This window comes from Schistocerca piceifrons, chromosome 6, assembly GCF_021461385.2.
Source record: "Schistocerca piceifrons isolate TAMUIC-IGC-003096 chromosome 6, iqSchPice1.1, whole genome shotgun sequence".
In the NCBI taxonomy this organism is placed as follows: domain Eukaryota; kingdom Metazoa; phylum Arthropoda; class Insecta; order Orthoptera; family Acrididae; genus Schistocerca; species Schistocerca piceifrons.
Window position 1 is genome coordinate 75,198,405 of NC_060143.1, and position 16,019 is coordinate 75,214,423.

The 16,019-nt window shown below is 43.3% G+C and overlaps 1 pseudogene; it reads left to right on the forward strand.

The window, feature by feature from the left end:
* The first annotated feature begins 7,945 nt into the window (after positions 1-7,945).
* LOC124803557 lies at positions 7,946-8,063 on the forward strand (annotated as a pseudogene).
* Positions 8,064-16,019: the final 7,956 nt, after the last annotated feature.

Sequence of the window (16,019 nt, forward strand, 5' to 3'; positions counted from 1 at the left end):
GCTCAGCGATGTACAATGCCGGCCATAATACTTGAAATGCATATGAGATTCCTTTGGCTGATAATCGAGAAATATTTAAGAAAATTCCACTTCTTTGAAAAATGTATGACCTTGACTGGGAGGCGGTACTGATTATGGTGAATTACTAACACTCAGTTTTTTAGCAAAATTATATTGCAAGTTAAGTTTGGCTTTTCAAAAACATCTGACAATTGAAGTTACGTTACTCACAATTGATTCACAAACAATGAGATTTAAACAGGAAACATTATCTAACTTCATTAATCCAACATAAATGTAAATCATCAAATTACATACAGCTCTGTTAATAAATCATAAAAGCATTACAAAAATGAAGTATGTAACTAGTCTTTTTCTCTAAACAGTTTACGTACATTCTGGGGTTACTCAACAATTACAAATTATCAGCCAATTCATCTATACTAACGACCTGGCAAAAACGGAAATCATAATTATTTAAATCTTTACCTTATTTGCATGAAGACTTCTGCTTCCATGTTCAACAATAGTGAGATACCTAAATTAATTTAACTCTTGGTGGCTTCACACAGCACACCGCAGAAACTGCCTACTCCATCGTCTTTCCCTCACAGACAGCTACTTACGACTGTGCTGTCAGCTCTCCCTTACTCCAACAAAGCAGTACAGTATCTTTGACTGTGGTAGCACACGGTCAGCGATTCACATTATCGAGCCTATCAGAGATATTAATTGTTTATTGTACACTAGTTTCATTTTAATTTATTAATATCCTTATCTTATTCTGGTGCTACATACAAGTGAACCCCAGTATACTCCTTTCACATATTACGGCAAATAAAGCTTGTATCAAAATGACGAAACGCTTATGGCTACGTAGTTCCACAAGAGGATGGCAGGTACCAGGCTTAAATATGAAGTCGAGAAGAGTAAGAAGCTCAAAATTGAACATGGAGCAATCGACACTCAACGCTGGACGAAGAAGGGCTACTAAATTTGGGATAGAGGACGAAAGACACTGAATTTGACAGTACAGAATAACAAAAACAAACAGGGTAAAAGGAGAAAGTAAATTAAATGAACGTGAACGAAAATTTATAGGCAACTGTCTGATTGAGGACAAAAGGGGAATACGTAAAGGAGAGGCAGGGAGAACGGTAGGATGAGGACAGAAGGGGCAACAGTGTCACTGAAGGACGAAGTTTGTACATATCCTGTTAGTGCAGAAAAATGCCTCATACAGAAACTTATAGGCGGCGATCCTTTGCTAGAATAAAATGTTGGGAAGCGAAAAGAAACTTGTATCAATACATTAGACACTGAAGAAAAATGCCGTGCTCTGTATACTATGGTAGAATGTAATGTGACATCATTTGTGACGAACGACCACTTGACGATAAGTCGAGTGGTCTGTTAGCCGGTGCCGTCGTAGCCTGTGAGCTGGTACTTGTCGTCATCAGAGCAAATTGCGGCCGTGTTCCAGAGGCTCAGAGCTCGAGGCTTACGGTGTTTCATTAGGAACAAAAGCCTGCCGGATCAAATCTGGTCCGACAGGTCATTACGGAGAGCAAGAAGGGACTCTCTGCTGATAGCAGGCGGCTGATGGGATTTGTTGTAGGTACCGACAGTTGATTTCCTGCAGGGCTCCTCTGTCTCGTGTGGTGTGCTAGTACCTGAAGTGGTGCTGGAGGAGGCGGTGTGGGGCAGAGCTGACCTGGACCTGGAGTCCGGGGCCCAGCGTCCGCTGTAATCAGAGATTGGTCACAGCGGGCCGCGCCCTCGGCTGTTTGCGCCGCGCCACCACTAATTGTTTCCGTCACACAGGACCACCCTCGCCTCACCCCACCCCTCCTCCTCCTCCTCCCCTCGTTAGACCGACACGAACTGCGTGGGCGGCGGGGCGCCGGCCGCGTACCTGAATGAAGGCGTGCTGCGTCAGGAGGGACGGAGAGAGACACAGAGAGAGAGCAGAACAACGCAGGACGGGATGTAGCGAGCAGAGCGGCTGCTGCGACTATCTGACAAGTTCAGGCGAATGGCTCTGCGTTCTGTTCTGCCTACCTGTAGTGTGGATGGCCATAATGGACCATGATTGGAGCAGCCCTTAGTGACACACTTAATTGAAGACAGTTACTTACATTTAAGGTAAACATCGTCAGAACAGAAAGGCATAGATTAAGTTTTGTTCATTTACTTGTCAGTTTCATTTAATAATGCAGTCTGAGGTATGTCGACATATACAAAAATACTCTCTAAATGTAACAAGCACGGGCGTCCGTAGAAATTTTTCCAAGAGGTAGCCAGGATCGAAACTTGCCAGCTTTTGCAATAATCTGTTGTATGAGTTTGAAATCATGCCCCAAGAATTGAATTTGATAATAAGGACCACAAGCCGGCCGAAGTGGCTGTGCGGTTCTAGGCGCTACAGTCTGGGCCGAGCGACCGCTACGGCCGCAGGTTCGACTCCTGCCTCGGGCATGGATGTGTCTGATGTCCTTAGGTTGGTTAGGTTTAATTAGTTCTAAGTTCTAGGCGATTGATGACCTCAGAAGTTAAGTCGAATAGGTCGCAGACAATGATTTCTAGAAATCCGAAAGAATTCTGTAAAGAATAACATGTCTGCACCTTACTTACAAAACATAGAACGTGTAGTGTGAAATAAGGTATGAGTATAACCAATTTCGTGAACACGTCAAAGAGAACTGCACTGGGTACGCCAAACAGTTTATCATTGTTAGAAATGTAGTGTGTGGCGGAAACGTGTTGTGTGAGACAGTGCGTGTAAATACAGATGTGCACTCCATGGTGCTAATGGCTTGTCCTTGTAATGAAAGAAGAAGAGGGTTGACATTATAGTTTAACATCACATTGCCACAAAAAGACTGTGGGAGAAAATGGTACACTGTCTACTTGCCACTAAAATCACGACGTCCACGGCAACAGACCATCTCAGTTCGACATCTTGTCGTCGTCGTTGTCGTTGTAGTTCTCAGTGATTATTTCCATACCTCTTTCGACTTCACTAAAAGACGTTTAACGAAATTGTTTTTTATTAATAATTTTGCAACCTATCATCAAACCACAGTGCTGGCTATTACTTAAGGTTCGGCACTTGATAGTAACACACTACTGGCCATTAAAATTGCTACACCACGAAATGACGTGCTACAGACGCGAAATTTAACCGACAGGAAGAAGATGCTGTGATATGCAAATTATTAGCTTTTCAGAGCATTCACACCAGGTTGGCCGACCGCGGTGGCCAAGCGGTTCTAGGCGCTACAGTCCGGAAACGCGAGACTGCTACGGTCGCAGGTTCGAATCCTGCCTCGGGCATGGATGTATGTGATGTCCTTAGGTTAGTTAGGTTTAAGTAGTTCTAAGTTCTAGAGGACTGATGACCTCAGACGTTAAGTCCTATAGTGCTCAGAGCCATTTGAACACCAGGTTGGCGCCGTTGGCGACACCTACAACATGCTGACATGAGGAAAGTTTCCAACCGATTTCTCATACACAAACAGAAGTTGACCGGCGTTGCCTGGCGAAACGTTGTTATGATGCCTCGTGTAAGGGGAGAAATGCGTACCATCACGTTTCCGACTTTGATAAAGATCGGATTGTAGCCTATCGCGATTGCGGTTTATCGTATCGCGACATTGCTGCTCCCGTTGTTCGACATCCAATGAGTGTTAGCACAATATGAAATTGCTGGGTTCAGGAGGGTAATACGGAACGCCTTGCTGGATCCTAACAGCCTCGTATCACTAGCAGCCGAGATGACAGGCATCTTATCCGCTTGGCTGTAACGGATCGTGCAGCCACGTCTCGATCCCTGAGTAAACAGATGGGGACGTTTGCTAGACAACCATCTGCACGAACAGTTCGACCACGTTTGCAGCAGCATGGACTATTAGCTCGGAGACCATGGCAGCGGTTACCCTTGACGCTTCATCACAGACAGGAGCGCTTGCGATGTTGTACTCAACGACGAACCTGGGTGCACGAATGGCAAAAACGTAATTTTTTCGGATGAATCCTGATTCTGTTTACAGCATCATGATGGTCGCATCCGTGTTTGGCGACATCGCGTTGAACGCACATTGGAAGCGTGCATTCGTCATCGCCATACTGGCGTATCAACCGGCGTGATGGTATGGGGTGCCATTGGTTACACGTCTCGTTCATCTCTTGTTCGCATTGACGGAACTTTGAACAATGGACGTTACATGTCAGGTGTGTTACGACCCGTGGTTCTACCCTTCATTCGATCCCTGTGAAACCCTACATTTCAGCAGGGTAATGCACGACCGCATGTTGCAGGTTCTGTACAGGCCTTTCTGGATACAGAAACAGTTCTACTGCTGCCCTGGCCAGCACATTCTCAAGATCTCTTACCAATTGAAAACGTCTGGTCAATGGTGGCCGAGCAACTGGCTCATCATAATACGCCAGTCACTACTCTTGATAAACTGTGGTATCGTGTTGAAGCTGCATGGGCAGCTGTACCTGTACACGCCATCCAAGCTCTGTTTGACTCAATGCCCAGACGAATCAAGGCTGTTATTACGCCAGAGGTGGTTCTTCTGGGTACTGATTTCTCATGATCTATGCACACAAACGGCGTGAAAATGTAATCACATGTCAGTTCTAGTATAATATGTTTGTCCAATGAATACCCGTTTATCATCTGCATTTCTTCCTGGTGTAGCAATTTTAATTGCCAGTAGTGTATAAAGGTGCTCCTCGAAAATCTTGTTACCTACCTACAAAACCATTGAAGTAAATTAGTAGATTTAATCAGCTGAGAGGTATCAGTCGTATTAATATCAGTGTCCCTTAGTCTACTTCTATACTCTGTGAACAACTGTGAAGTGCATGGCATAGGGTACGTCCCACTGTACAAGTCATTGGGGCTTTTTCCCTTTCCAGTTAACGTATGGAGCAAGGTAAGATGATTATTTAAATGCCTCTATGCGTCCTGTAATCTTGTCATGGTGATTCCTATGGGAGCGATATGTAGGGGATCCTAGTATACCCCTACAGTCATCTATTAATGCCGATTTTTGAAACTATGTAAGAAAGCCTTCTCGAATAGTTTACGTCTATCTTCAAGAGTCTTCCAGTTCAGTCCCAACATTTCTGTGACACATTTCCGCAGATAAGACAAATGTGTGTCAGTTCGTGCTGCCCTTCTCTTTATACGTCCAATATCCCCTGTTACTGATTCTTGGTTTGGGTCCCACACGCTTGAGCAATATCCTAAGATGGGTCGCATGAGTCATTTGTAAGTAATCTCGATTGTAGACTGACTACATTTTATTACTATTCTACCAATAAACCTAAATTTTCTGCCTGCTATACTCATGACTGAGCCTATGCGATCGTTCCATTTCATGTCGCTACTAATTGCTACGCCCTGGTGTTCGTGTGAGATTACCGATTCCAACTGTGACTCACTGATATTATGATCATAGGATAATACGTTTTTTTTTCTCTTTATGAACTGTACCGTTTTACATTTCTAAACATTAAAAACAATACTTGAAAAGAGAGACAGCAGTGGTCGTATATTTTTATTATCGCAAAATCGATTTTCTGTCAGTGAGTGACCATCTTCAGTGCTGTATTATATAACTTAAATTAGTTAGCACTGGTGTCAATAAGCTTACGGCAATCACATGAGTCTATGTGATTGCCGTAAGCATATTGACACCAGTGCTAACTAATTTAAGTTATATAATACAGCACTGAAGATGGTCACTCACTGACAAAAAATTGATTTTGCGATAATAAAAATATACGACCAATGCTGTCTCTCTTTTCATGTATACCCATTATCTGGTCGTAGTGCACAGGACACTATGGAGTCGCCAATAATTAAAAACAAGTTACCAATGTTTGCACCACTTTCATATCTTTTCAAGGCCTGACTGAATATTCGTGCAGCTTCATTCAGACTGTACTTCATTGTAGATAACGCTATCATCTGCGAAATTTAAGGTTACTATTAATATTGTCCCCAAGACCATTAATGCACAACATGAACAGCAAGGGACTCAAAACACTTTCGTAAGGTTAAGCTGAAATTACTTCCACGTTGATGACTCTCCATCCAAGATAACTTGGTGCATCCTCCATACCTAAACATTCTCATTGTAAACTTCCCTTGATACTTTATGTCATCATACTTTTGATAATAAGCGTACGTGTGATACTAAGACAAAAGCTTTTCGGAAATCAAGAAAGTTTTGTATGATCGATGATTTCGGAAACCGTGCTGATTGGCTTGGAGGAGGTCATTTTGTTCCAGATACCACATTATGCTCGAGCTCAGAATATGTCCTAAGATTCTACAACAAATGGATGTCAAGAATATTGGATGGTGGTTTTGTGGATCACTTCTGTTATATTTCTTGTAGACGTATGTAACCTGTGCTTTCTTCCAACAGCTGGGCCCATTTCTTTGTCCGCGGGACCTACGATAATTCGTTACCATTATTTTGCGATAATAAAAATATACTCAGCCGCAAATTTATTATATAATCTGATAGGGATTCTGTCGAGCTCTGGAGCTTGGTACTGTGTTTATGATTTCAGCTGTTTCTCAACGCCACAGATACTAACAATTGTTTCACTTATCTTCTCAATTGGCACGAGGATTACATTGGTTCTATTCTCCTAGATTTTTTCTTTGTAACAGAATGTTTGGAAACGGAGCTACACATTTCTGCTTTTGCTTTGCTAATCTCAGTTTCAGTTCCTGTCTCATTCACGAATGACTGGACGCTAACTTTGATGCCACTAACAGCCTTTACACAGGACCAAGATTTCTTTGTGTTTTGTGAAAGATCATTTGACAATACGCTACTACCGTAGGCACTAAAGGCTTCAGGCATTGCTCTCTTGACAGCCAAACGCGTTTGATTCAACACCTCTCTACAGATAGCATTTTGATTTGCTTTACACCTCTTATGCGGTAGTCTCCGTTTCTTTAGAAGTTCCTTTACAGTGCCCATATACCATAGAATGTCCTTTCCATTATGAACTGTTCAACTCAGTACACGTGTGTCCAGCGCATGATCAACTATTTTATTAAGCTTGAGTGATAGTCCCTGTATGTGCTCCTGTCCTGAGCTAGAAGTTTCGCGTTCACCACTGAGATACGACACTACTGCTTCCCTGTCTAGTTAACTGAACATATACATCTTTCTTCTTCTTTTAGTTTCACTTTGTACTTTGATAATCATTGTTGCTACTTGCTACTAGTGCTTCGTGTTCACTGATACAAGTTTCGATGTCATCCTCAAAGAGCCCAGGACTATTTGTTGCCATTAGATGTAATGTATTCTCATCATGAGTGATGTTCCGAACTATCTGTTCTAGGTAGTTTCCAGAGAAGGCATTTAGTTATGTTTCAGAGGATGCCTTGTCACGCCCGCTACTAACAAAACTGTTGTTATTCCAACTGATTGTGTGACCATATTATCGTTAGCGGATTCAGTGTTACAGAAAGCCGGCCGGAGTGGCCGTGCGGTTCTAGGCGCTACAGTCTGGAGCCGAGCGACCGCTCCGGTCGCAGGTTCGAATCCTGCCTCGGGCATGGATGTGTGTGATGTCCTTAGGTTAGTTAGGTTTAATTATTTCTAAGTTGTAGGCGACTGATGACCTCAGAAGTTAAGTCGCATAGTGATCAGAGCCATTTGAACCATTTGTTACAGAAAATTCGATCAGTCGCTGCATCCAGGTCAACGTTCCAGTTACAGTCAATGCTTTCTTTCTTTCTTTTTTTTACACTCAAATTCAGAATTTTGTGCATCTAAGGATGAAACATTATTACCGTGCATGTATTTAAGAATTTCTGTTGAAACGTAGCATTGGGTATTCGGTGTTACGGTAGTTTTATCCAGATTAAACAGGGTAATTAAACAGAGTATTCCGACAGTCAGGCAACGGCCTTGCCGCAGTGGATACACCGGTTCCCGTGAGATCACCGAAGTTAAGCGCTGTCGGGCGTGGTTGGCGCTCGGATGGGTGACCATCCAGGCCACCATGCGCTGTTGCCCTTTTTCGGAGTGCACTCAGGCTTGTGATGCCAATTGAGGAGCTACTCGACCGAATAGTAGCGGCTTCGGTCAAGAATACCATCATAACGACGGGGAGAGCGGTGTGCTGACCCCACGCCCCTCCTATCCGCATCCTCCATTGAGGATGACACGGCGGTCGGATGGTCCCGGTAGGCCACTCGCGACCTGAAGACGGAGTGTGTGTGTGTGTTTATTCAGACAATCACGTTACAAGCCGCACGCAGTAGCGGAGCCGCACTGGGACCCGCGTACTGCATGTGACGCCAGTAAACTATTTGTGCTGCCCTCGGTTCAGCCTCTAGTATCTACCAGCCGAATCCAAAAAAGTCAACTACCGTTAAGAGTTTCTTAACAGGGTGGTTTTCCTGGTAACTAACAAACAAAAATACTTACAGAAACAACAGTATTTCAAAATGTGATTAATTTTAAATAGCGTTGGTGAAGCAGTAAATCAAATCAAGTTGACTGCTTACCGCAGAAGCAGAGGGGAGAGCAGCGCCACTAATGCAGCGTTAGAGGAAATCTTCCAGTACTGCCAACTCACGTGCGTGAGCGACTCGTGCCGGATATAGCGCAGGTGCGTGAATGCGAACTGCAGAGGCGGCCACCCCCAAATGCGGTACTTATTTGTAGCAAGGAACATTAAGTTAATGAAGGCTGTTGTAACACACCGCAGTGAGTAGGGGGAAACAAACGTTTAAATCATTTAGTAAATACTAGCGATCGTGTGTCATATGTATAATGCATCTCAATATAAATACAATTGCTGTTATTAATCATTTGCTGATGCAGAAAACACAGCACTTCGTCGAGCAATTAAAACGTCACAACTTCGTTGTCGCTGAGGGTGGCAGCAGTCTGATGCAGGAAACAGTCGACACGAAGTGTTCCGAATGCTGCCGACTTTTAACGATCGGTACTTCAGGGACGGCGGCCAACCTGTAGCGTACTTGGTAGAGCTAGTCTTTTGTGGCTCATAACACACTGTATTATGTGGGTCAGCACTTAATAACAAGATCGATGTTGAAGCGGCCCTAAGTACTGGTACGATGTAAGTACTGGCTCTTGAGCAAGATACTGTAACGGCCAATGCACTAGAGAGACGCCCACTCAGCCCTGATTTCCCTAAAGCGCTTCAGTCAAATGCCGGGATGGTTCCTTTGAAAGGGCACGGGCGACTTCCTTACCTATCCTTCCCTAAGTCGGGGGGACTGATGACCTCGCTGTTTTGCCCCCTCTCCCAAATCAACCAACCAACCAACCCAGTCATCGCTGCGGTAGACCTTCCCTGATGGATATGCAAACTCGTACACCATACAGCACCAGACCGATATGGATGAAACTTTGTGGGCATGTTCATCACATAATAGCTATTAAATGTTGACACTCTCATTCCATCCCGAACTCTATCATCAACATCAGTACGAGGTGTGACTCATAGGGCACGAATGCAGTCTCGCTTTCGTTTTGGTATAGAAGCAAACAGACTCTGAACATCATATTGGGGAAGTCCTGACCAGACGTGAAACACACGCTGTGTCAGTTCATGAAGATTACTGACTAGAAGCTGGTATGAAAGCGCACATCTTACTGTCGCATAGCAGACATGCGCTATGGATTACAAATCAGAGGACTGGGCAGACTAGTCAAAGTTCCAAGTATTCCCCAAGAAGATTTTTGATGTGAGCTGCAGTGATGCGTTTTGTATTATCCTTCTGGAATAGTGAGTTACTTACGTGTTACGTAGACCGTTTCAACAACAAACGTTATCACATGTAATGTGTCATCTGAACCCTGTACCAGTCCTTCCACGAAGGAAAAATCCTTACCAGTACAACGAATCGAACCTGGGACCTCCACCTCGTAGTGATCTGTGCTGACCGCTCAATTATGGAGGCGGACTAATACAGTAACTGCAAATTATAAATGAAGGAAAGAGTTGTATTTAAGAGCCGACAAAAAATCCTTTCCCATGAATCATGATTTTATTGTAATTTCCTTGCTTTGAGCTAAGAAAACCGATTGTTTATGTCATAGATGTCACGTCCGTCAGCTACATCGTATTGCACCAAAAAGGTAGCTAAATTGGTGCTTTCATCCATACTCAGTCTGAGGCACTTTTTATCATCTTTAATTTACTGAAATTGCGTTCACAATATGCTGCAATAACTGTCATTGTCATAAATATCCTGAAAGTTATTTTGGAAACACCTCCAGAGTATCCAAATGTGGAACCGTGTCAACGGTCTTCAGTGGCTGTTTCACCTGGAACTTAAAACGAGCTATTCCTTTACTAGCACCGCTATATCAATCTCTCTGGTTTATTTCGCATCAAAGGCACTTGAAAATTTTTCGAGTCAAGATACAGAGTTTTAATTTAAGGCGAATTCTGACAGGTAATCAGAGTCTGATGAAGTGGTATAATATATGCGATATCTGTTTTCGGTTAAACACTTTGATGGCCTCTGGCTCAAGCACCTCGTTCTAGCCGTCAGTCGGCATAAATCGGAAAAATCGGAAACTTGAGTCACATAGCGCGTTTCCTTCTCTGGTATCCCGGCCTGTCCACTTCAAAAGCTCGCCGAAGGTCACGAAATGAACCTCGGTCCGCTAGTATGGACTGTCATATCAACGAGCGCTAGTAGCCGGCCGCGCCGCCACACATCACCGTGCTGGCCCATGAAAGGCTGCCTACAAGGTCCACTGTGCAGCGACACAGAACTCAGCGGTATATTAGCTTTGGTATCTTCGCGACCTTCTTATATCGCTCCGTTGGTTCTTGGTTTCCATTTTCGCTGCGTCTCGGCTTCTCTCTCTCTCTCTCTCTCTCAAAGTATTTAACGGAAAGCAGATATCGCATGTATTATACCACTTCATCAGACTCTGATTACCTGTCAGAATTAGCAATTATATACAACCACTCACTCACAGAAAGATCCGTACGTAAAGACTCGAAAATTGCTCAAATCACACCAATACCACGCTTGTCAGCCCTGTTCTGGAGTATTGCCGTGCGGTGTGGGATCCTCATCAGGTGGGACTGACGGATGACATCGAAAAAGTACAAAGAAGGGCAGCTCGTTTTGTATTACGCGAAATAGGGAAGGTAGTGTCACAGACTGATACGTGGATTGGAGTGGCAATCATTAAAACAAAGGCGTTTTTCGTTGCAACGGGATCTTCTCATGAAATTTCATTCACCAGTTTTCTCCTCCGATTTTGAAATCATTCTGTTGGCACACACCTACATAGGGAGAAATGATCATCACGACAAAATAAGAGAAATCAGGGCTCGCACAGAAAAATTTAAGTTCTCGTTTTTTCCGCGTGCCGTTCGAGAGTGGAACGCTAGAGAGACAGCTTGAAGGTGGTTCACTGAACCCTCTGCCAGGCACTTTATTGTGAATAGCAGAGTAATCACGTAGATGTAGATGTCTCTCTCACTCTCTCTCTCTTTCTCTTTATATCTATCTCTGTATCTGGATTACTGGTTGGCATTTGTTTATCTTTGCGGATGTCTACATTTTTCCGTTTCCGAGTTGCTGTTTTGTGTATTCTCACTGACCGGTAGGTACAACTTTCTCAACATTCGGTCAAATCTCTGTTACAGTGCCTTCAGCAGCCGCTCAAAGACGCTTCAGATCCTTTAGACATCGTAGCGACGAGCACCATTGTTTATGTGTGAATGTAGACTCTCGCGGCGTTTAGTGTTGACGAAAAGCTCTCGCATTTCCATCCAAGTGCCAAACTAAAAATACCGTCACACTGCCACCCGGCTTTAAACCCGAGAGCTTGTCATCTGCATTGTTTATGTCCATCCTTGATACTGCTTCTAGCCCAAACAATCTGTCATGCAGCTTCAGTTTCTGTCTCTGGGGACCTGAATTTCGTTTCTGCTTCGAGACGTATAAGTCCTAGCAGATTTACAAGAAATGTTATACAACGTTTTGAAAAACTTAAAGGCAAATCCAACTGCCTTAGGAAAGCACGTAAAGACCTGAAAGAAACAGGCATAAATGTGCAATGAATTTGAGACAGAACGAAATACAAAAACAGAACTAAAAAGTGAGAAGGTTTCCAAAACAAAACGGTTCCGAAAAAGGCAGGGAAGATAATGGACAGCAGATGAGAGGAAAGAAAAATGTGAACAGATGGTGTATTACAGAAAACTGTGTACTGGTATGACGCGGTCCTTAGATGGCCTGTAATGAGAGCAGAGGAAAAAAATGTGACTCATGTTCAACAATGCGTGAAAGTGACTACTCGACAGCGACAGAATACTTAGGTTATGTCCTGTATTATGCATCGTGATGGAAACAGAGACACCGCGAGAGTCGTTTTATCGTTGATTACAATGTAATCTCTGGTCGCAGTGGACACTACAGCATCAACATGATCTCGTCGCCGTCAGTTGTTTCTGCTGTGAAGACCGTGGTAGGTACTGGCGAATGGTCGGACATTCGAAGAGAGTTAACACAGTAAATACACAAAGACTTTTAATACTATTTTCATAGATAAGAATAGAAAACGCTAGTCAAAGTATATACTTCTCTGTTTATTTTTGTTTCTATTGGGCCACAGATCACTATACCAGATCTCCAACGTAGCGAACAGCCTTACGTAGAAAGAGAACATGTCTGGTAAGTGTTGAGACGCCACTAATATCTTTAGAACAACGCTTTTTATTCTTTGATTTAGAAAGTAGTTAATTGTAACTCGATCACCCGTGGAATATCGTAACAGTTGATGTCGAGGTTACGTTACAGCGCTGTGTGACTCTTTAAATAAACTCGTATCGAACGGAACAAATTGAAATAGATCAATCTCTTAAAATTCTTAAAAAAAGCTTTGCTACGAGAAAACAAAGTATACTGTTTTAGTTGACTATTCACACGAGGAGGACACTATGCTCATGAAAGAGAAAAATGTTGCTGTATATTCTCTTCACATAAAAAAATGGTAGTGTCTATATTCCTTATCAGCACTATAGAAAGACTGTAACACTGCATTGAATTACTCAAAACTGATGAATTTGAATGCGAGATTGCCTTTTCAGAAGCATCTAGAAACAGGCGATATTGTTTTCGTAAATTTTATTGACGTCGTACTCTCCATGAGGCTAATGTTCAAATTTTTCTCTCTTGTGTCTTTAGTGCAGTGATATCCTCATTCTTTTGCAGAATCTCGTTTTCATGTGCTTCATTTTCAAGAAGGTAATATGCTGATGACTCTGACAGTTCTTCGTAATGTGTCCTACGGAACTTGGTAACGGAGTGCTTTAGGCTCTGAAATGGCATTCGAGATGAACCAGAGTCAAATCTCCGACCATAAAGGCGGATTTAGAACACACTCATTGAAAATTTTCGTTTTGAAAAGGCCATGGCCGACTCCTTCGCCTTCTATTTCAAATTCAGCAACCGCTGCGTACGTAACTTCCGTAATGACGTAACGCTATAACCGCTGCTTCACAGCATGTTCTATAAAGCAACCTAAGTGTAGCTCACATCGGTTTGACACACACAGAAATATCAAAACGCACCGCACTTTCACTGTGTTTTGTCTCCTCATGCTCTTCTTAAAACTGAGTAATTAACTGTTAAGATTTTGCACTGTAGTATTCACTAACACAAATTCTAATTTTTAAAACATACGTGAAGTTGTTGAAGAGATTACCTATCGGTGACGTACATAAGGTCTAATTGCTGCTCTCTTCATTTTCTTCAGATTGCTTGCTTGTTGGGAAACAGCCGCTCAGCATCTAATTGCAGACTTTTTCGAGTAACTTTCAGCGGTGCTTTTTCTAACATTTGAATAGCGTAATACCCAGGTAGCATCTGTTTCCATTTAGTCGGCATGTTTCCACTTGCTCTCTCCGTCTCGTTCCCATACTTTCTTTTTTACACCAGAGAGATCGCTGTTGTTAAATGGTGACCCAGCCCGTCCGCATCGGAACGCAGGCAGCCAGGAAACCCCATCTGCGCTCATTGAGCGCGCGCCGACGTAACGGCGGGATCACGTGTTGGGACTCCCATCAGTTAACGATGGCCGCTTAACGAACCTTGAAATTTGTGCTCTGCCGTGGGTAGGTTCCGTCTGTTGCGCCAACCACGCTTGCACAAGGCGTGCCCACCACCGCCGCTCCCACCCGATAAGAATGATGTGAGCGTTATTTTTGACAGGCAATAAACTTACCTCCTGCTAATAAGTGTCAATAACTATGCTGGATTAGACATGTTGCTGTGACAACACCTGTGAATTATTTAGATGTTCCTCACCGTGAATCATTGATATTTTATAATAGTTGTAAGTGTACAATCCGTCTTCAGCAGTTGAGGGCCCTAACACACGATGATACAGTGCCCAGTAGAAAACTTTAAGGTGTCAAAATTTGCATCGTTCTGGCGTGACCGGCGTGGAGAGATAGTGTCATAGCTACGCGCCAGTGCATAGGAATATATCCCTAAGATTTGAACGGTACTTCACGAAGTAAGGGAACATGGCATTGTTGTTTTACTGTTTCGAAATCGGAGGCCACTTTGCTGACATCTACTATCACTCTATCTGACCCTTTCCCTCGCCCGCTCTCTGTTTCTTTCTCTTCCCCTTTCATTTTCGCAATCGCGTTTATCAATGGATACTTAAACCCGCACAGTACAACACTCACCGTGCTCGGCGTCGTGACACAGATATGCATTTGACACACCACACCGGGAAAATGGCTCTGAGCACTATGGGACTCAACTGCTGTGATCATAAGTCCCCTACAACTTAGAACTACTTAAACCTAACTAACCTAAGGACAGCACACAACACCCAGCCATCACGAGACAGAGAAAATCCCTGACCCCGCCGGGAATCGAACCCGGGAACCCGGGCGTGGGAAGCGAGAACGCTACCGCACGACCACGAGATGCGGGCACACCGGGAAAAGAAGAGGGAACAACGATTTGACGACCCCGTGACATTGGACGGTGGAAGGCTGAGGAGGAAAAATCGGCTGTATCTTTTCGTAATTGGTTTGGAAAAGCAGATGTAGTAGACGGACAACCACTTGCAATAAATGGTGGTTTTCAAATAAAACACAAAAAACTTAAATCCACAACCGTCGCGGTGATTTGAACCGGCGTCCTCGCGATTGTGATTCTCTCTCGGAAAGAGGGATCCCAGTTTCCCTGGGTGTAACGCGTAACAAACGAACACCCATTAGCATGCGTCCAAAGATTGCTACGATTTATTGACAAAATATGAATTACGGTAAAAATATAAGTTCAGGCGAACTCTTCCTACTTGGATAAAACTGCATCGCTGGTTAAAAATGACACTAAATAGTACAGCAATGTACTATCCATCACACGTTTAGGTGCAAATGTATTTATACGTATACATACCATACCCATGAGTTCAGAAGGCATGCCCCCTTTCTATAGCGCCATCATGGTCCTGCCATGTACCCTTTCTTGGAAACAGACCGCTCATAGAGCATTTAGGAAAACACACACATATTTAGCTCTCCATATAAGAGCCCAGTATTTTAGCGGCCAATAACATTCTTTTAATTTCTTCTTAAGCCATAACATTAGCCTAATTAGGCAGCTTCCAAGCAGACACACACATCTAGATTTCGTAATCAAAACTCAGTATTTTACTGTTTCTCAACTACATACAAAACCGAGACATTTAACCAGTCATCGAGTTTCTAAGCCGAAACACAAATCTTTTGCTCTCTTCTAGTCATAGTCCCAGTATTTCATCAGCTATTAAAACGAAACAGCCCACTGCAGCTCAGTATTTTACTGGCCTTGAAAACGAAACACTCAATCCCCATGTTGTTCTCTGTACTTACCACTTGACAATGATCAAAGTTAGATATTTGATCAACACTTGGTGCATAGGCACAATGGATCCTCAAATGAAGCAATACAATGTTATTTTTCT